The 22,288-nt window shown below is 37.1% G+C and overlaps 1 protein-coding gene across 5 annotated transcripts in view; it reads left to right on the top strand.

The window, feature by feature from the left end:
• CNTN4 (contactin 4) overlaps positions 1-22,288 on the top strand; it is a 950,427-nt gene that overhangs the window by 154,587 nt on the left and 773,552 nt on the right. Inside the window, exon 3 of one of the 5 annotated variants that reach the window (XM_082345357.1) lies at positions 3,768-3,839. The exons of the other annotated variants lie outside the window; for them this stretch is intronic. The gene's annotated coding sequence lies outside the window, so the exon portion shown is untranslated. The remainder of the gene's footprint in view (positions 1-3,767; positions 3,840-22,288) is intronic. 5 annotated transcript variants of the gene reach the window in all.

Here is a 22,288-nt window from a genome sequence, read left to right as displayed (position 1 = left end):
TTCAGTAGTTGCAGCACGCAGGCTTAGTAGTTGTGGCTTGTGGGCCCTAGAGCACGGGCTCAGTAGTTGTGGCACACGGGCTTAGTTGCTCTGCGGCATGTGGGATCTTCCCGGACCAGGGTTCGAACCCATGTCCCCTGCATTGGCAGACGGATTCTTAACCACTGTGCCACCAGGCAAGCCCTAGAGGAGGATTCTTATTAATGACAATTCTTCACCAAGTTCTAGGCAGATGACAAATTCAAAATACATAGCTGTGCATCATTTAAATTGGCAGAGGTAAAAAAAAAAAATTGTACTTTGAATAGTAGATTGAATCTTCTTGTACTCTATTATTGATACTAGGTATGGGTAAAGAGGAATTTGGACATGTTACCCTTTCTTCTTTAGTAAGCATTGTGAGAGACTAATTATACAGTACATCTCAGAATCACTGCCTTGTACAGGTCATCATAATTTCACGAGAGATCAGCTTCAGAGGAACTGATGAACTTTTCCTGGAAACACTAAGCATGTGCAGAAATTCAGTCCAAGTCTACTCACATAGACATTCCCAAGTATGGTTGTAATTTGGAGACAAAAGATGGAAAATTTGAGCCCTCTTATCTGTAACATTTGCTCTTACAAAAGTTCTCAGCTAAATTAACTAGTTGGCAAGCAGGTCATGGTCTAGTTTTGCCTCATCACTTCACTCTTCTAAGTTTCTGTGTTTCTTTATTTCCACGCCTCAGCAAATGGGGTTTCTCTCTTTGGATGTGTTATACTTCTCAAAAGGCTGTCCTCTTATACTTGGTGAACTCGTTCTTTGAAGGCCTACCTCTTGGAAGCTTTCTCTGACGATCCAAGGCAGAGTTGGCCTTACTTTGTAAGTGTGTGCATCTCTTGCTCATGTCGGTAGACTCTGCTTTGAGTTACTGTTATTTTATTTTTCTCTCTCAAATGAAACAAGGGCTCTGTTAGAGCAGAAACCTTTTATATTCATCTTTATATGACCAATTTCCAGGCCCATGCATGGGGTGTATTGAGGGTTTAATGTTTGGTGAATCAATGAACAAAATGGAATGAATGAGACACAGAGTGTAGTCCAGTATGGACAAGTAAAAGGAAATGCCTTTCTCAAAAATAAGGTCAAGGGCTTCCCTGGTGGTGCAGTGGTTGGGAGTCCGCCTGCCAGTGCAGGGGACGCGGGTTCGAGCCCTGGTCTGGGAGGATCCCACGTGCCGCGGAGCGGCTGGGCCCGTGAGCCACAGCTACTGAGCCTGCGCGTCTGGAGCCTGTGCTCCGCAACAAGGGAGGCCGCGATAGTGAGAGGCCCACGCACCGCGATGAAGAGTGGCCCCCGCTTGCTGCAACTAGAGAAAGCCCTCGCACAGAAACGAAGACCCAACACAGCCATAAATAAATAAATTAATTAATTAATTAAAAAAAAAAATAAGGTCAAAATAAATATTCCGAAATTTGTAGATGTGTTATTCCTCAAACTTTTAGAATTGACATGTGGAAAGTACATTGTTCAAATTCTTATTTTATAAAGTAATCATGTTACAGACGTTCCTTATGATCTATGTTCAAAAAGACTGTGCAATCAAAAAGACTAAGATATGCTGGTTGCCTCGATATTTGAGACAAAGCTGAAAGCCTTATAATTCATGATATTTCATGTTCAATGTATGAAAAGGTCTTGTCAACCCAATACAGTATTTTAATTGAAAAGTATTCTCAAGTCAAATTGAGGTGTATTATATACATTTTAATCCATCTACCATAATATACACAATGTATGTATGTATATTAAATAAACTAAGAAGTTCTAAAGCTCAAAATATATTCCTGTTTCAAAGACATATGTTCACATATTTTGAGGATAGGACCCACTCCCCTACTCATAACCAGTATTTCATAGAACATATTTTGGGAGTTGCTGATCTAACAGAAGATAAACTAATAATAGCTTGATAGGGAGGAAATGAGGCTGAGTGAATCCCCAATTGATTTGTGGTTTTAAGCTGCCATTTTAGAATCTGACTGTTAGAGAAAAATAGATATATTGATGAAATAGTCAACACAGCTTAACAGATACTTTTTGAGTAGCCACTTTGTGCCAGGTAGTTTCCGGCACGTGAAGATGCCTGAGATAGGCAGGTTGAGAAGTATCACAATCGATAGGTTCCCACATGATAGTTATCATATTTTCAGAAAAAGGCAATGACAGTGTGCACACTGTATCTGCACGTGATTCTCCTGCTATAATTAATTTCTTAAAAGCTCATAGTGCATTGAAACTCTTGTAACTGTTCGTCAGAAGTACAGACATTGAAGTAGGCAAAAGAAAATCGCTATGAGCACTGAGTTTTAGTAATTTACCCTGTGCATGTTTTTAAAACTCCTACCGTTGTACTCGGAAAGAATAAAAATGAGTGCACATATTTTTTTCTTCAGAGAAATGACTGTGTGGTGAAAAATTCTAAATTTAACTTAATATTTCATTTTATTAATTGAGTCTCATTGGTCCTATGTCATGAAAAATGATATACCTTTCAGCTCCTTTTAACAAGGTATCCTATCATTAATCACAAGCTGTCTAGCTATGCTGAAGTTTTCATATTCTTTTATGACTCAGTGCACGCATCTCAGTAGGAAGTAGAGGTGCTTTCTGAGAATTAGCCTCCTGCTCCCACCCCTTCCTCTGACTTCACAGCAGCGGGCAGGCACATAGGCAACACGCATGTGTGTGCGTGGGTGCTTTCTTTCGCCCACACTCTCACGTTCTTACACTGTCCCATCCCCTAGATGAACACCTTCCTGGATGCTAATGATTGTCAGTAATGCTAGTTATTTTCCCCAGGTATAGATACGATTCTTAACCTCATATTCTCTATTAAGATGCTGTTTAACAACAGTATTGATCTATTTCCTTTCCATTTTTCCTATAATTCGACATATACTCCCTGCTTATCTTGGGCATGCTCCTCCTTCAGCCGTCTCCCCTCCCTGAAATTTGACATTCTGTGTCTGAGCTACAGTAATGTGCGCATAATCATGCAATCATTTACTTATTCATTCAACAAATTGTCATCAAGGCAGTGTGCTAGCTGTTGTGGGAATCATAATGAAAAAAAAAATTCCTAATGCCTCTTATTCTGAAAGGAAACTTTTAATAGGGAGACTTTTTTGCCATTATATTTAAAAAATTTCTTTTGCATAATGGAACTGCTGTTTTTGACATTTGCTTTAAGTAGCTTTCATAGATACTTACTTTGATTCTGGCACTTAGCTATGATGGAAATGATGGAAGGCACTTTTTTTTTTTTTTAATTTTATTTATTTATGGCTGTGTTGGGTCTTCGTTTCTGTGCGAGGGCTTTCTCTAGTTGTGGCAAGCGGGGGCCACTCTTCATCGCGGTGCGCGGGCCTCTCGCTATTGCGGCCTCTCTTGTTGTGGAGCACAGGCTCCAGACGCGCAGGCTCAGTAGCTGTGGCTCACGGGCCCAGTTGCTCCGCGGCATGTGGGATCTTCCCAGACCAGGGCTCAAACCCGTGTCCCCTGCATTGGCAGGCAGATTCTCAACCACTGCGCCACCAGGGAAGCCCGGAAGGCATGTTTTTAACTGAGGATATTTGTTTGAAGGTGCAACATAATTGGGATATATAGCATTTGTTAATTTACCACCTACCTCTGTAACACTGTAATAGGGAAAGACTATTTTAGTAAGTAAAAAGATACACTGCTATTATAATTGCCCATAAATAATTTTTTTCATTAATAGGAAAAACAAGATGATAGATACAAGCAAATGACTCTACTATCAGGGAGAATACAAGATGAGTTCCTAAAAGAGGTATGGAATGAAGCCTGACGGGAAATTCAGAGAAGGCCAACATTACTTCTCTCTGGGATTCCAGGAATAGTTTTATGGAAGGGCTTGGTGATGAAATTTCCTCAGTGACTATGGCTGGGATGTGAACATATAGAGATGTTGGTGATGGTCCTTGCAGGCTGAGTAAGTAGTATAAATATATACGCAGAGCTATGAAAAGCTTTGGGGCAGGGATGTGAACAGTGAGAGGAGGAGGTCAGTTAAATACAAGCATAGAATGGGGAAAGAAATGTCTGTCATGTGTGAAGCACATGCACATTGTGTTCTGCTATGTATTTAGGCAAGTGTCTCTCCTTGGCTCTGGGAGGTACATTTGCGTGGATAGCTTTCTCCCTGGCCATCGTGCGCAGTCGATTCTGTTGATAAGTTCTTGCTGATGCAGTGACTGCAGTAATCCTTGAGTTACACAGGCCTCACGAGCCCTGATAGAATGTTGAATGTTCAAAAGACAAATCTAAGTACCTATTAAATCATCAAATGCCGTTCCGTGTTTATGAAATCAGGTGAAAGCCAGTTTCTATACTGGAGCAAATCTGCTTCTCTGTACTCGGTTGGGGTTGTAAGGAGGGATTACTCTGCTCCCCTGAGAAGGTTAAGCTGTCATCTCGTTAAATACGGACTTAAAGTAATGCTGCCAAAGCAGCTGCCTCTTGTGATTGATGATGATGATGATGGATGATGATAGTTTTGAAATCAGTTTTGCAGGGGAAATGGCTGTTTTTCTCTTTGGCTGATGTTGTAATCCGGATTGGGGATTTCTTGTCATATTAGGTATCTTTTTGATTAAATGGGAAATTGCTAAGGACTGTATTCTCTATGATAAAATGGCTCTAAAACTGAGCTATGGGGCAAATGATAATGAGTCGTTCTGTACATATTAGTTGAGTGACAGCAGTTATTCTGGGATTGACAGTGTCCTCCATTGTGAGTTATATTTGGGGAACAAATAGCAACCCAAATCTAGACAGAGAAGTGGCAGACAGTGTGGTACTTTGAAGATAATAACATGCCTTACTAAAGTCTTGCAAGAGTGTTGACACACATTAATATTCAATGTTCTCTTCAAGTTCCTCACGGCTTATACACTTGTCCGCTCTTTTTGGATTGATCTTCCCCCCAGATATCTGCATGGCTGGGCCCCTTACTTCTTTGGATTTCTGCTCAAATATTTTCTCGTCAGAGAGGCCTTCTGGCTCATCATCTCTAGAAGAGTGTCTGTACCTCCTCTGTTTGTTCTCATTGCTACATAGTACTTTTCACCCCCTGAGGTGTTTATTTATTTATTGTCTCTTTCCTAGGATGTAAGTGGCATCAGGGCAGAGACTGCACTGTTTAGTGCTGTAAACTGAGCGCCTGTAAAATTTTCTGCCCCATAATAGGCACACAATTAATAATTGTTGAATGATTAGCTGGATGAATTTTTATTGTAGGAACAGAGGGGGCTAAATAGGGTGCTAAAGATGATTTAGAAAGCTAGTTAATATTTGGCTCCAGAGCCAAACTCAAGACTTTTGGTTTATTAACACAAATTGTTTTAGTTTGTATATACCCAAATAATACAGGCAACAAAGAGCCCTGAAAAGGAAATGGAACATTTCCTTACTTGTAGGTAGACCACTTTCACACATTCTAGAAAAAAGGAATCAATTTTATTTATACAAAATCACTGCTAACCACTATTCCATACCATTCCATTGCGTAAGCCTGAGCAGATGCTGGTCCGAAAAAGCCATGTTCAGAAAGGACAGGAAAACAAAACATACCCCCCACCCCAGTTTTCTTTAAAGGCCAATAACATTTGTATCCATTGGGTAAACATGATCAGTCAAAGCTTTACAAGCTTTATATGGGCTGCTTCCTTAACAAATGTGTTTTCTTGCCTTGGTCATTCATCATATCTGGAAGTTTGGATGATAAGCTTGAGCACTCTCTTAGGTTAACACTGAGAATAGCTGCCTGGTAGATATGTAAAGGGAAAAGCTTGTTACAGTGGCAGAACAACATGTATTCTCCTGACACCATAACATAGCATATTGTAGCCTGTTGATATTTGTGTTGGCTGGATGTGGTGAAATCCAGCTAAATTTCAGGAGGAGGATTTGTTGTAATGGGGAAATGAGATATGTGTGGAACAAGTGGAGATGCAGATGGTGAAAGTATTCCCGTGAGCCCTCCTAATGCATGGGGGATTTTCTGATGGGACTGAAAATATTAGTTGCTGAAAATAGAATCATCTACTGTTTTAAATAAGCTACCTTAAAAAATCACAGAGGGCCTTAAATAACCAAGATACAGGTAGCTGCTGTTACCAGCACTATTTAGAGGGATTGATGAACAGTTTTGTGCAGGAGGTAAAGAAGTGCTATGAAAAATGGAAAGTTGAATCACTGGAAGCAAGCTTATGGTATCACATCCAGAGAACACTGCACATAAATGGTCTATTGCAGAGTGGTCCAAATCATGCTGAGACCTCAGCAGTGAGATAATAATCCAGTTGTATGGCATCTCATGAATACAAATGTTGTTTCCCAGATCAGTTAGTGCTAATGAAAGAGAGCAGATAGATGGGTGAAGAAGACAGGCTCATTTATTTTTTGTGGTAGAACTGGTAAGCCTGGGGCAAAGGATCTAGCTCATTGGGTCAAGTTCAGACATTTGAGGTTGATAAGAACAAGTGTGGAGAGCATTTGAAATAGCTTAGATTGGGCAAGAAGTTGAATGGAGGGGGAAGAAGGGAGTTGTGGAAAAACATACATTGAGATCCAATGAGTTGGAAGGAAATCAAGAAAACAGAAATCTTAGACCGGAAAGTCAGAGGGTGAGAAAAATTGTCCCACAAAAGTGTGGTTTAGATTTCCACTCACAGTACCGTAGTACTCCTTGCCATAGATATTTTCTTTTGAAAAAGCTGCAAACATACTTTGACCTTATCCTCTATATAATGAGTGTTGTTACTGGGCCTCACTTCTAGATTTTATTCTTTTCAAGATCCCTGAAGAGGGACTTTAAATCATTCCTATGTCTACTTTCGCTGGGATGTGTGCCAAAATGGAATTTAAAATAAACCGTCTCTTAGTATCTCCTCATCCCTTTCCAGGGACTTGCACATCGCCCTAAAATGTTTTCAGTGTGGGTTTTGAGTCTCATAGAGAGAAGATGGCTTCTTGACAAAATAAGGTATCTCGTCACTGGCCCTTGTAATTTAACTTTTCTATGTAAAACTACACTCATTTCTGTGTGGCCAGTTAAGAATATAAGCTTTTAATTTCATGAGAGAATCTTAGATTTAAAAGGACTTGGGAGGATGAACTAGTCTTTAATTAGTAGACCAGGGATGAGGAGGGTGAATCAGTGTTTTCCTTTAAATGGCATGGCTAATTCATAGCAAAATGGGATTGGAACCCAGGTTTTAGGACTGTGGCCTCGGTGCTCTTTCTCACAGGGAGAGCAGAATGGAGTATTGGTGAGCGTTAAAATTGCAACTGTCATCTCTATTAGCTGTGTGACCTTAATCAAGATATTTACCCTGTAAACTTTTACTTCATCTGTAGCATAGGGTTGATAATAATGTTTAACTTATGAATTTGGCTTGAATGGGATAATCAATATTGGATTGGCCAAAAAGTTTGTTTGGGTTTTTTAATAACATTGTGTGGAAAAACCCAAACGAACTTTTTGGCCAGCCCAATGTAGGATTTCGCACAATGCCTGCAAAGTCTTTGAAAATAATCAGTACATGATAGCCCATCTGTATTATATTTTTATTGCTGTGTAACAAATGACCACAGATTAAAAAAGCTTAGAATAATCCACATTAATTATCTTGTAAATTCCCTGGGCCAGGAGTCCAGCCTAGTTTAGCTGGGTTGTCTGCTCAGGTTTCATAATGCTGAGATGGAAGTATCAGCTGGCTGTGTCTTCATCTGGAGGCTGAATTAGGGAAATAACTGTTTCTAAACTTCCTAAGATTGTTGGCAGCATCCATTTTGTTGGAACTGTGAGACTGAGGTCTGGGCCCCTGCCCTTGGTAGCTTTCTGTCAGTCAAGACTGTTCTCAGCGCCCAGAGGCTGCCTCTGGTCCTTGCCACGTGATGTTCTCTGTAAGCACCTACAACACAGCAGCTTACTTCTTCATATTCGAGAGGACAATCTCTGTTACTTGACGTCTCTCCTTTTAAGAAGGGAGCCTGTCCCTTTTAAGTTCTTACCTCTGTAGGTCAAGATTCCAAGAGAATCTCCCTTTGGAATAACTCAAAGCCAACTGATGTGGAGCCTTAATCCAGTCCCCTTAGTCATATAACGTAGTGTAATCTAAGGAGTGAAATTCATCATATTCATACCATCATTAATAGGGAGAGGGTTACAAAAGTGGTATATACCAAGGGGCAGGAATCTTGGGGCTGTCACAGATTTCTGTCTTCTTCAGAGAAATATTATTGTTAATTTTTATTAATTATTCTCATTATTATATACTTCTGAGGTTATGATGTCTGAGAGCTCTGTAACTAAAGGTGATTCTATGATAATAGTGGGAAATAAAGGTAACAAAACTATTTTGGAAACTTTGCTTGTGAAATAATTTGCATTGTATCCCTCTTTTTTCATGTTCATTTGGTTTTGGATTGCATAACCATATTTAAAACGTACTAAATGTTATCCCCCCAAAACTATTACAGTTCTTCTTAACATGTCCCAAATGAAGACACAAGTAGACAGTGATCATGGAAACCCAGAGTATAATACTCAGTGGTCAATATAATTCTTTAAAATAGAAACTTTCACTGATTTTGTTCTTGTTCTAGTTAGTAGAGGAAGAGAAGAAATTATTTTAAAAGAATAATTAGTAATGGCACTTGTAAATATTACACATAAATCTGAGGAAGAGAAATTCTGCTTACAATGCTAACGTTGCCTTGTCACCTGTTTACAGAGTGTCATTATCTAAATATTTTCAGAATTCCAAATAAGAATGTCTTACTGTTTACCATAGAAAAGAAGCTAATGAGAACAATGATCCTTCTGACCAGTTATTAAAATGCATTTTCTGTCCTATAAGCTCTGTCGTTAATTTCCTGGTACACCTTGAATATGCCACAAGCAATTTGTAATAACATCAATTAACATTTGGGAAGTTGAGCATAGCCATCTAGGATATTAAATATTTGCTCCAGGAATGCTAATAAAATACGGTGACATTCTGTTCCCAAAGTATTTTTTAATGGTAACAGCAAAGTTAAGGGGTATCAGATGAATGAAGGAATATCTATTTAGATTCATTTTGCTCAATTCTTCTGAGTTTTGTGTTCCCATTTGATGCTGACCACTCTCACTTACATTTAGAGGTCCAAGTTTGGAAATAGGGCTCTCAGGGCTACATCACTAATGGTCCCTTAGGAAATATGTCCTTGTGTAATCAAGTCATTAAGGGGACTTTCGTAATAAATTGAAAGAATGAATTTGCCCTTCCGTCTACTTCCTCATAGGTCCACTGCCATTTCTGTATTAGGGAATTTTTGGATAGCCAGGAAATAAATTATTATTTAATTTAGCTCTAGTTATAAAATACTATGTAGTCTCTTCTCTTAGGGTTACAAGTTGGCAAAAAAAAGATACTGTTCGATTTAAAAAAATTGAGTTAGTACTACTAATTTTTCTTGATTTGTAATATATTGTGGAGGCAGGTTTCATATTTTTCTGTATAGTATGCACCATGGATTCCACGGAAAAATAAAGTTGGTTTAGTTTCTTTGAAGCAATGCCCTGGAGCATAGATAATAAAAAGAGGAGGCTGTGTTACCATTTTAACTAGTTGTCTAGTTGATATATTTTTATCCAATATATTTTATGTAATAAAAACCAACCCTTAGGAAAGTGAGCACATCAAACTGTTTCACTGATTTGATTTTATATTGGCCTAACCTAATTCACATCATCTCAATATGTATGGCATTGTAACCTGTGATGATTTCTACACACGCTCTACATTCATATTTGTAGGAGGTGGAATATTGCTTGGCATATAATAGGTACTAGATACATACTGACTTAATGAATGAAGGGACTATACTTATTAAAGCCAACAGTCGCTAATGAAATGATTGAATTTATTTTTCCCTCCAATGTAGTTGAATGGTAAAAATACTCTTGATAAGGTTTTTGATTATAACTTAATACAGTAAGTCATGTTGAAAATAAAATGGACTTATTTCCAAATGAATCTTTAGCAAAACAGTTAAGTGTTTATGTCACATTTATTACATTTTTGTATATCACCTTTGGGACCTTGTTTTATTAATTTATAACATTATGGTATTCCATAAACATGTTTCCATACATTTCACGGTATTTATATATCAATAAAGATAAAAACTACCTTCTACTCTTCCCTTACCTTTCTTACATTTCCATTGATTATGTTCCATACATATGAACCAGAAAAAGGAAAAAAAGTTGGAAGGCGTTCATTGAAAGTGAAACAGTATTGCTTGTGATAATGATCAAATCATAGAACATCACTTTGATTTTACCTTTTAGCTCTTATAAAATATGTTTTCTTTTTCTGGGTTAAACTGTAGATTTAACATGGCTGATGATTAAAAGCCCATCCACTAGGGAACTTAACTCACATACTTGAGTAAGGTGATAAAAATGCTGAATCCCTTTAAGTACAGATTGGCTTGATAATTGTGTTTGATGATTCAGTGGTCTTCCATAGATAACATTTTTGGTTCTTTCTAGAGTCATCAATACTGTTAATATCTAAAGACCTCAGAAAAAAGATTATCTTAAATTATTTATTACTTCTTTGCTTGCCAGGGTGTGTTGTTTTCTTAGTCGCTTTTAAGCTAGTTAATTTAATTTTTAATTTGTTTTGTTATAGAGACTATTATATTCACAAAAGCATAGTAGATAATATATGCAAAGCACAAAGAAAAAAAACCATATTTAGTGTTACACGATTGCTTTGAGTATATAAAGGCCCTTAAAAATAATTTAAGATCCAAAGAGCATTCCTAGAGTCTAGAATTATTAGCTTGGTTTTCTTTTAATTGAAGTTGATCAAGGTGACTAGATTCTAAATCTCCCGTGTACTTTGTGCTATGTAATTATTCTAAACATATTGAAGAATTTGTCAGTGTTTTTAAACGTGTTTAAACTACTTCCATTTCTGCTGCCTTATTTTTCCGCCCGTTAGAATGAACAGTAACTTTATTTCCGAAAGAAGTAGCCTTATTTCCTTTAAAATTTTTTTGTTTTTGATAGGGGTTGATGTTATGGTGTCTATGAGAAATGAGATCAGAAATTCAAAAGTGATACTACATTTTAGTAACAAAGCAAAACAACCAATATTCTGCCATATGATTTATGCCCTAATTCTAGAATTTCTTTTATCTAGCCTTTGATAAATTCACTGCTAAAAGCTTTGCTCACGAATTTTTATTTAATTGAATTATTTCCTTGAAGCAGAATACAGCTTTCTACTATTAATCTCCTCTTCAGTGGAATCAGTATGACCATCATGTGACAAGATTTCTTATTAATTTAACATTTTCAGTTATATCTGCATAGCTGATAGATGTCTTGTTACTTTCTGATATTCTGATTCAAGAGGTTTCATTGAGTATTGCAAAAATATTGTTTAATTTTTTTGTCTTATTAAGCATTTAGATAGATACTTCCTGATAAGTAAAAAGTAGGCCTAGATAGTTGTTAGATGAAATATTTTATTTTAGGATGAAATACTGCTTAAGAAAACAATGGGAGAGTTTTCCTACCTTTTTAATCATATCCTCCTGCTAGATGCACTTTATTTGCTCACGTTTGTGAACTCACAACCCATACTATAATTGGCTTTGCACATCCTGGATCACAAATCCTATATTTAATAATTCTATTCACACAGTCTGTTTCTCACATCATTTCTGGAAACTCTTATCTTTGGCTTAACAGATATTTTGAATTAGCATCTCATGTCTTAACCTTATTTCCTGACCTTTAAAATTTTTTATTTTTGATTATTTTTATTATATATTGATTTGCTCATGTCCCCCATTGAAATGTGGGGCTTCGATGAAGAGTGGCCCCCGCTTGCCGCAACTAGAGAAAGCCCTCACACAGAAACGAAGACCCAACACAGCCAAAAATAAAATAAAATTAAAAAAAAAAAAGTATGCCTTTAATGAGAGAGCAGTATAAGATCAAGTACCTTATGTTTAAAAACAAACAAACAAACAAACAAAAGAAATGTGGGGCTTATGAGGACAGAGACCTTGTCCATTTCATCCACCATTACTTCGCAGATCCTCAGGGTGTTGCTGGGCCTAAGAGAGATTCTCAAAAAACATACAGATATATCACATGATGGTTGTTATTAATATCTGTCATGCCCTATGGTTGTTAATATCACAGCAGGTATTGTATACTCTGACACAGTTCTTTTTCTTGTATTTCATTTAGTTCTTATAACCTTATGAGGTACAAGTACTATTATCCAAATGAGGCACAAGTACGAATATCCAGTATTATCCAAATCATTGTATACTCTGACACAGTTCTTTTTCTTGTATTTCATTAAGTTCTTATAACCTTATGAGGCACAAATACTATTATCCAGATGAAATGGAGACTTAGGTTAAATAATTCACCCAAAGCTATATTGCAATAGTTAGCTGATTATTTAGCGATTGTTTAGTCTCTCTGAATTTAAGACTTTTTGACTTCAGACCCCTTTCTTTTAACTTCTCTTCTGCATGCATCCCCTTCCCCACCCCACCCCCCCATATCTTTATGGGATCTGGACATGTGTTTGCTTTTGGACCTAAGCTTAGTTTTTTAAGTCAGTATATGAACACAAATCAGGACTTCACTAACCAGATGATAAGGGAGCAAGGAGAGAACAGTGAAATTTGTCTCTAATGTTGATGATAATAAGTAACACTTGGGCAGCACGTTATGTTTTATAAAGAGCTTTGCATATGTATTCTTATTGAGTAGTCATCATATTACAAGTTGGGCACTAGGCTCGGAGTTGAAAATGTTAAGTCTGCATCTGATGGGTGAGTGGCAGGCCTGGGACGCAGATCTAGGTATTTTGTTTTCATTCCCCTCTGTTGCACTGTGGCACCTGCAGGTAGTTCCCTTTTTACCATACTTCTTTGTTTTGTTTGTCCCTTGGTTTCGGGAACTTTGCTCTATTATTTTCAAGCTTTTTTGTTTTCTTCACCAAGCTTTCCCATAATTTCTACAGATCACTGGACTTTTGTAATGTTTTAGGAAATATAAGGAAGGTACTTGGCCGTAGTTAACTTTTTAAAATATATGTTAAAGACTGATGGGCCTCAGTTTCTTATCCACAAATGGAGGTAGCAGTTCGTTTACTCTACCATACAGTGTAGCTGTAGGATTGAATCAGGGTTTCTCAGCCTCATATACTGATATCTGGGGCCCCGCAGTTCTTTGTGGGAGGATGCCCTGTGTTTTGTTAGGTTTGTCAGTAGCTTCTACCCAGTAGTACCTTCCTAGTTGTGACAACCAAAGATGTCTTCGGGCAATGACAAAATTTTTACCTCTCAGGGGAAGCAAAATTGCCCCTGGTTGAGAACCTGTGGATTAAATTAAGATAATGAATGGGAAAATGTTTTGTAAATTTTGAAATACTCTTTAAATTCAAGGTGTTATTAGGATGAGCTTTAAGAACAATAAAATTTCACTGAGGTGGGTGAGAAAAGGAGGCGTAAGAGAAAACAGTGCAGATGTATTAAGGACAAAAGTTGGCCCCCTACTGTTACTGCCTTGTGAAAGCTCACTCACTCCTATGCCTGCTATAAATTCCTTGCTTTTGCATTATTCTAAGCAAGTATTTAATATAATGTTGCCTCTTAACAGGAGTTCCCATTACAGATTTGAGTTTTCATTACTTTATGAAATATCCTGCAGCACATTCACCGCCATATGATGAATAATTAAAACTAAATTGCAGTTGTCAAAGTAAATGAGCACACCACATTTGGAGATGGGAAAGAAATCCCTAATTTTTTCCCACATGGTTTATTGCATATTACTCCTATTTGTGGTATTCGCTGGTATGTAGTGACTCAAAGTTATTATTCAGAGTGAGAGCATTTATGCTATATTAGCTTTGTTGAATTGAAATTATAGAAGGTGCCAATTAAATTTAAAGGTCTACATGTTGGTTTGTCTACTACTCAGAGTAAGAATCTACCAGTCCTCTGAGATGGCATGAACATGTTATGGCTCACACTGTTATTATCAAGTCTGCTGATATTCATATATGAGATGTTATTAAAATGACCCATTCATATATTATATTATAGGCTTTAGTGGTGGGGCTTTGAGAAAGCAGTCCAAGGGAAGAATGTGAGCATCTTCTCCATCAAGAATTTTCTGCTCTTTTATTTTAATGGAACTTGCTGCATTTACCATCTGGGATAGAAGCTTGAGCACCATCACCACATATTCCAGGCTGCAGAGGATCAGTTCAAAAATTATATGGAGTAGAGCAAACAGTGTAGGACAAGCCCTCTTCATTGCTCTTGCCTGGCAGTGGAGTATTGCTCAGATGTGGAAGTTAGTTGTTTAATTTTCAGACAGAACTGTGTACCTTGAGAAGCTAGACATCTTCCACTTGTACTGTTTTTTGTTTTTGTCAGAACTGATCAACTAAATCTGCCTGAGTGTCTGTGTGTGGGATGCATGTTGAAAGTGATTTTATTTTTGCCCAGTAAGTCCCAAACATGCTGTCATCTTCATTTTATTTTTCCTCTCCCATAGAGTGCCTTTTGCAACTTGCCTCACAGATCATATTGTCTCTACTTATTACCCAGGTCTTTCTCCAGCTGGTAAAATGCATTTTTTTCCCCTCAGCAATATTCAGAGTTTTCCATTTAGTTATTCCCTGTATGTTTCCCTTCACTTTTAATGTGAAAATTGCAAATATATTTCTAACCCTTCTGTACAACGCTTTCCATTTATTGAAAACTCAGGCTATATAAATATAGAAGGGATACCTAAAAAAGTTTCATCTGTTTTCAGCTGTGTATCCCCAACTGGACCAGTTTTTCCAGATAATTTTTTCTTTCTTTGCAATTTCATCTGCATGATATAATTCAGGAAAATAAAAGCTATTTTTTTTGCAGAATCATTTTGTGCAGCACACTTTCTGACTAACAAAACACTACCAGAGCCCACTTACACTTTTTTGCAATTTTATGGAGGGGTTTTATGTAAGGGAATGAAAATCCTCATGCTGGACTGAGGCAAGCAACCTATTTAGGCACCTGAGTGAAGAGCAGGTTTTATTAGCTTGGACTTGTCTTATAACCTCTTTGTGCCATGTTCTTCTATTTAAAATGAAAATTCTATCATCTGTCCTTGTCCTGCACAGAGGAGTTTTGAGGTTTCCAAAAGTGAGGTATACAAAGATGTGAAATACTTTTGCAGTTCCATGTTTATTTTATTTTTCAAATGCATTTTTTTAGAGCTTTTTCTGATAACTATACCATCAGACCCATTAGAACTTTAGATAACATTTCTTCATACAGTGTTAGGTAGAGTTAGAGTTGGCTGCAAGAGAAAGAAAATCCATAATAGCAGAGACTTAAATGAGATAAAGGTTGATTTTTCCTTATCAAGTAAAAGTCAGAGTAGGCAATCCAAAGTAGTCACGGTGTTGCAGGATGTTAGGGATCCAGGCTTTGTCAGACATCATCTTTGTGGATGGAGCTTTTGTGTCATAGGCACATTCCAAACAGCATAATAGAGAAAGGGAGCAATTATTTTCTCTTAAGGGAAGTTCCCAGTAGTTGCCATACAACTGCTCTGGTTAGTGTCGTGGATCAGCACTTAGTTATATGGTCATGTGTAGCTTCAAAGAAGACTGGAAGATACAGTTCTTCTTGTGGCCCTGTGCCGAGCTAAAATGTCTGCCTTGTGGAGGAAGACCAGCAGTATTTTCCCCACAAAATAGTAATTTTAATATATCCTCCACTTGAGAATATTGCTGAGTAGATTGTGAACTACATGCAGACAGGGACTAGTATAATAAAATAATTTTGTGTTATCAGTCTTAACTTACTGCGACACCAGAGCAGTGAATAAATAGTCATTGAAGATGCACACAAAGAGTATTTTTAATGTGAAATATGACTAAAAAGGAGACTGATTTTTTAAAGTTTAAAACAATTGTACTCAATCAGTCTTTATTCTTTCAATAACTATTGAACCTCTTATGTGCTAAGTACTGTAGTCAGATTACTAGAGCTTTTCTCAAACTGGTAACTGTGATACAACCATTTATCAAGGCATGTTGTGGATTCCTCTTTGGAAATGACGGTCAGACTTAAATTTTAAAACATATCAATATAAGAAAATAATTCTCTTCACTACTCATTTTGTTCTCTTAAAACCTGCTTTCGTTGTTTTTTGCTCTGACAGCTTTCTGATTCTTCCAATTAAAAAAAAAAAAAAGAAAAATCTACCATAGTAGGATGGTAAATAGTAGAGATATCTAGAGACCATAGTAGAGATTTGGTCCCCTTGAAGGATTTTTAAATAAGGGCTGTTAACTGTGATTGAGGTTCTCATACTCCTGAGACAAAGAGCCTTAATGTCCTGGGATCAGGTTAATTAAATGTTTCATTTATTGAGCTCTGTTGTTGAAGGACATATAATGCCTTCTATGCAAACTGATTCATTGGTAAAGAACAGCATTGCTGTTTTGAGTTTCCTAGAAATGTCACAATATTGGAGACTTCTCAGAGGATTGCTGGAGAGTTCTCAGCAGGCGAAGGTCATATGTAGTAGCAACAGCTGCCACCACACTCAAGCAATATGCTTGGCTTGGGGTTTTTAGATACCAAAAGAGTATGGGCTCTCACGTACTAAAACCAAAGATGAAATTGCCAAAGTTATTTTTATGGTTCCTCAAATATAATCGAGCAGTGGAGTGATACACTTATTATTATAGAATTTTAAAAGGGAAGTCAGTTAAGAATTAAATGCATTTATTGTCATGGATCTGTCTGTCTCAAAGAAACAAAGAGGGTGCTTGGGGAATTTCCCTTTCAGGGATGTAAAGAGCTTCTGATGACTGAACTTTGCCTGTGTCTAAAAGATACCATTCACCTCCTTTTCTGTCTCCTGTGCCAAATATGGCTGTGTGGTGTAGAAATTAAGCATAACAACCACTGAAAGAACCATTTCCTGAGGTGATACAGCCATTTAGGAATAAGTAGGTTTCCTTTGAATTGACCTGCATGTGTTTGTAAAAGAAGCAGAAGTATCTCCTCTTCTCATAGGAAGAGGACTGTTTCAAAGAGCCATTTTCTTTCCTAACAAAGAAATTCATACTGAAGACAAATCAGCAATTTCACAGCTGGTTTGTGAAATCCTGAAATGATGTATACAAATCAAAGCAGGAGAGATTCATTTGGAATGAAAGGAATATTTGAATTGCATCCCAAATTCTAATAGGATATTATTCCATGGTTCTACACCATTATAAGCATGCCGTTTATGTTATACATGACAATCCTGTCTCATCTATGACTCATGAACTTCATGAGAAAGTGACAATTTGAAAGCATAGAATTTTGGGATTGGCTGGAACTGTTTTCTAATCTATCTCCTTTCCCTGCTTTCTCATTCTTAATTGACCATGCTGATCCCTCTCTAATACATTCCTCAACAGCTATGAGAAAAATCCCATTGCCTCCTAAGGTAACCTATTAGGTTTTTGGAGAGTATTAGATTTTCTTATGTACATTGAAAAATACCACTTTATTGATTTTGATTCTGCCACCTGGAGTCACATAGGACCAAGGCTTTCCATCTTACACATTAATAGTCCTTATGTATTTATATATTGTTGTCTTGTCCTCTGGAACTTTTTGAGTCTCAGGCGAGGATTCTAGCAGTGGAGGGGATGAGAAGTGATCATATTCAGGATATGTAGCAGCATTAGAAGGTATGGTCCACAGGAATTGATCGTGAGATAGATGTGGGCTGTGAGAGAAGGGGCCATAAACATTTTTAGCCTGAACACATTTTCCTATGTGTTCAATATACTAGATTTGGTGCAAAGTCAAACATGCATTCAAATAGTTGCTCCATGATATACAGATACGGCTGTTCTGTAAGTCTAAGAGAATGTTTGCCAGGCCTCTTAGGGCCAAATAGGGCCATAAAAATCGTGTTTTGACTTGCGACGGCAGACCTATATGTTCATTATGGATTAAGATTAGATATTTAGCACTCAGCTTTATTTTAAGTCTAAAAATATACTTTTTGTTTTTACATCTTTATTGGAGTATAATTGCTTTACAATGGTGTGTTAGTTTCTGCTTTATAACAAAGTGAATCAGCTATACATATACATATATCCCCATATCTCCTCCCTCTTGCGTCTCTCTCCCACCCTCCCTATCCCACCCCTCCAGGTGGTCACAAAGCACCTAGCTGATCTCCCTGTGCTATGCGGCTGCTTCCCACTAGCTATCTATTTTACATTTGGTAGTGTATATAAGTCCATGCCACTCTCACTTCGTCCCAGCTTACCCTTCCCCCTCCCCGTGTCCTCAAGTCCATTCTCTGCGTCTGCATCTTTATTCCTGTCCAGCCCCTAGGTTCTTCAGAACCATTTTAATTTTTTTTTATTTTTTTTAGATTCCATATATATGTGTTAGCATACGGTATTTGTTTTTCTCTTTCTGACTTACTTCACTCTGTAGGACAGACTCTAGGTCCATCCACCTCACTACAAATAACTCAATTTCGTTTCTTAAAAATATACTTTTGAATGTTCAGTATTTACATGAGCGTGATTCCACAGCACTTTAGAGACAGTCTTTGATAAATTACCAGGGGATACATTTTCAGTCCAAAAATATTACTCCCCATTTACTACCACTAAATTTTCAGCTACTTTGAGAGCAGGAATTTGATTCTTTTATATGGTACCTGTTGGATACCAAGAACACAGTACATGCAGTCTGAACTATTGTTAAATTACAGCAGGAGTCTGCAAGTGGATTTGTTATATAAATTAGATTCTAGTTAATATGTGATATATCTAAATCTATCTAGCTATATCTGTCTGGGAGGAAAATAAAGAACTAGTCTTGACAAATCTCAGTCTCTTTATAATATTTTACAGTCCTCTTACTCCTTTATCATCCATGGGCAGGCAAATACCATTATGCCTGAAATTCAAATGTGTAGGACAGAGTAGGCAGGAATCTTAGGTATATTTCAACCTTTAACTTTTATCTCTGGGGTAAAAAGCAGTTGGTTCTCTCCTGTTTATACACGCAGAGAGGAAATTAGGTGACTAATTACTTTGCGATAAACAGGTTTCTCTACCTATCCACAAGGTAGTTGAGAAATCTTAGTGCCACTATGACAAATTAACTAAATAGGCATCTGTCTAAATGTCTGATGCATTAGTTGCCCTTCCTATAACAGAGCTGGGCTGCCTTGAGAAATAAACCCAGACTGAATTCCAAATGTAGATATGTGCCCCAAACTAGCATTGTTTTCAAAGGTATGCCCTTCAGACAAGAGCAGAAGTAAACTGCACATTAAAAGAATTAGCACTCAGAGGCCTTTGTTTAATCGATGGTTAGTTTGGTGGTGATTGCACAAACTCACTATATTAAATTTAATCAGGGATGTTTTTGGCATGTGGGTGGCAAGCCTACTGATTAATTCATTTATATTCTGGAAATGATATGTTCTGTGGGATGCATTTCCATAGTTTGGCGATTCTACAGTGTGCATTTCAGCATCTCTAAATCACTACTTTGTTCACAATCGCAGAGCCAAAGTCTTGCTGGATGCTGTGGACTGATTAGCTCACCAGGCTAAGAATGACAAACAGGAAATGGTGCCATTCTAGTTCATCTCTGGAAAAAACACCAAAGGAACAGTTTAGATGGCTGTAAATACTTGAGGATTTTGATGTTACCCACTTGAAATGCCTTAAGTAACCAATTAGGAGTGGAAAGGGAGATCATGATAAAATGAAAATCTTGAAGAATTATACCTTGGTCAATGGGGTGCTGAAATTGGTTAAGTATACCCTATGTCTATGATGTAATGGATTACATTAAGCCTGTGACTTGTGGGGTAGAAAAGAGACTGGATAGATTATAGCATTAACTCTCTATTTCAAAATAATGAAATGGGGACTGTAAGAAGTTAAGTGACTTTTTTTGGAAGTAAAGATAGTTTTGTAGTAGAGTTTTGAACTCAGTTTACTTACTGATCCTCTTTTCATAGCAGGTTTAAAGTGTGTGTGTGTGCGTGCGTGTGTAGTCGTGGTGGTGGAGGGAGGCTAGTTTCTATACATTCGGGGACAGAGAAGTAAGGGAATATGTGGGATCACCCTGTGTAAAAATGTCATTTGACTTCAAGTGTGGGGATGGGACAGGAGTACTTGTAATGACCTATAGGACCCCACTTAGTCCATTTTCAAAGATGTTTCACAGATGGCTCTAGGAGGACTGCTGGCGAGGTATATTCATGGGCACTGTGTCCATGCTGATTGACACAGTGACACAAATATGGTTCATTGTGATCACTTTCTGGTATTAACCATGTGATTTGCTTGAGGAAGACTGAACTATGCACTGTGACAGAAAATGGATCTTAGAACTACCCAGGATGATGACATTTCTTTCGTGGGTCCTGGGAGGGACAGACCATGGCTCAGTTCCTTGTGTTCTACTAATTTCTCATAGTCCAGCTGCCTCCTGAAATGCAAACCAGCCATTGTTACATATGTGGGCTATCAGTAGCTCATAGGTTTATAGGCTGAAGTATCTGCTGTGTCTTAAAGAATTATTTCTGAGGTTGAACAACTCTGATTTTCTTTATAGAAAGCTGAATATTAATTCGGCCACTTCTTAGAACTGGGGGACCTATGTGCTTTTGGTGATATATGGTAGCAAAAAGAATGTAGATGGTAGGAAAAAATCATACCATTTTTCAAAATGTTTTATTTACGTCTGTATATAATCAACCTGTTTATATACTGAACTTGCAGTCACTAGAAATATGAACAAGTAAGTGTGTCTTTCGTCCTCTTCTGCTTGAATCTCATTTACCAGATAATTTTGTTGTTGTTGCTGAAACAGAGTGGAATGTGATGGAAAGATCCTGAATTTACCCCTGAGTTCTGATCTTGGATCCCCTGATAACTAAGTATATGTTCTTGAATGAGCCTCATATTTTGTGAATTTGCTCATAATTTTGAAGAAAGTAATTACATGGAATCTGTAGCCATAGTGCTGAGTTCAGTTTCTATCTCTGCAGTTACTTGCTGTGTTATCTTTACCCCCTTATATAAACTCTTTTGGCCTGTTTCTTGTTAAATAGGGATAATAATAGCACCTACATCAAAGGATTATTATGAAGATGAAATGAGTTAATATTAGTAATGTGGTATGTAATTATTCACCATTATTATTTTAATAGAAAAATCATTGGTTAGATAATCTTGTTAAGGAAAAGAATAGTATAATCGCAAGTAGATAGTCAATTTAGACTTTTTCTTCCTAGACTATCCTGATTATATCAGTGCCTCTGAGCCAGGACATGAGATGATCTACAGCAGAATCACCTGGTAGGGTCTCATCCCCAGCAAATGGTGTTTTGGAGCCTAAGTATTTTTTTATTGAAGTATAGTTGATTTACAATGTTGTGTTAGTTTCAGGTGTATAGCAAAGTGATTCAGTTATATATATTTCAGATTATTTTCCCTTATAGATTATTACAAAGTACTGAGTATAGTTCCCTGTGCTATACAGTAGGTCCTTGTTGGTTGTCTGTTTTGTATATAGTAGTGTGTATATCCAAACTCTTAATTTATCTCTCCGCCAACTTTCCCCTTTGGTAACCATAAATTTGTTTTCGATGTCTGTGGGTCTACTTCTGTTTTGTATATAAGTTCATTTGTATCAATTTTTTTTAGATTCCATATATAAGTGATATCGTATGATATTTGTCTTTCTCTGTCTGGCTTATTTCACTTAATATAATCATCTCTAAGAGCCAACTATCCTTAACTTGAGCACCTTACCTTCTACCACCATCTGAACTTGTTCTTCAATAAATAACTCTGTAATTCAGAATCATATCATGTAATTACTTTCCATATCAGAAAACTAATAATAGTTAAAAACTAATGTATTATACAATGAATACTAAAGTCATTAAAAACCATATTTTGAAGAATATTTGAAAATATGGAACACGTTCACAAGATGTTCAGTAGAAAAAAACAGGTTAACAGGTTGCAAAACGGTATTTAAGTATGATCCTAAATTTGTAATCATCAAAGAATTTTATTATCATGAAAAATATGAAAATGTTATAATCCTATGATAAATTTT

Source organism: Balaenoptera borealis (assembly GCF_965194805.1).
Source record: "Balaenoptera borealis genome assembly, chromosome: 12".
Taxonomy (NCBI): Eukaryota; Metazoa; Chordata; class Mammalia; order Artiodactyla; family Balaenopteridae; genus Balaenoptera; species Balaenoptera borealis.
The sequence above is the reverse complement of the archived record's forward strand: the minus strand, read 5'-3'. Positions and strand labels throughout refer to the sequence as shown.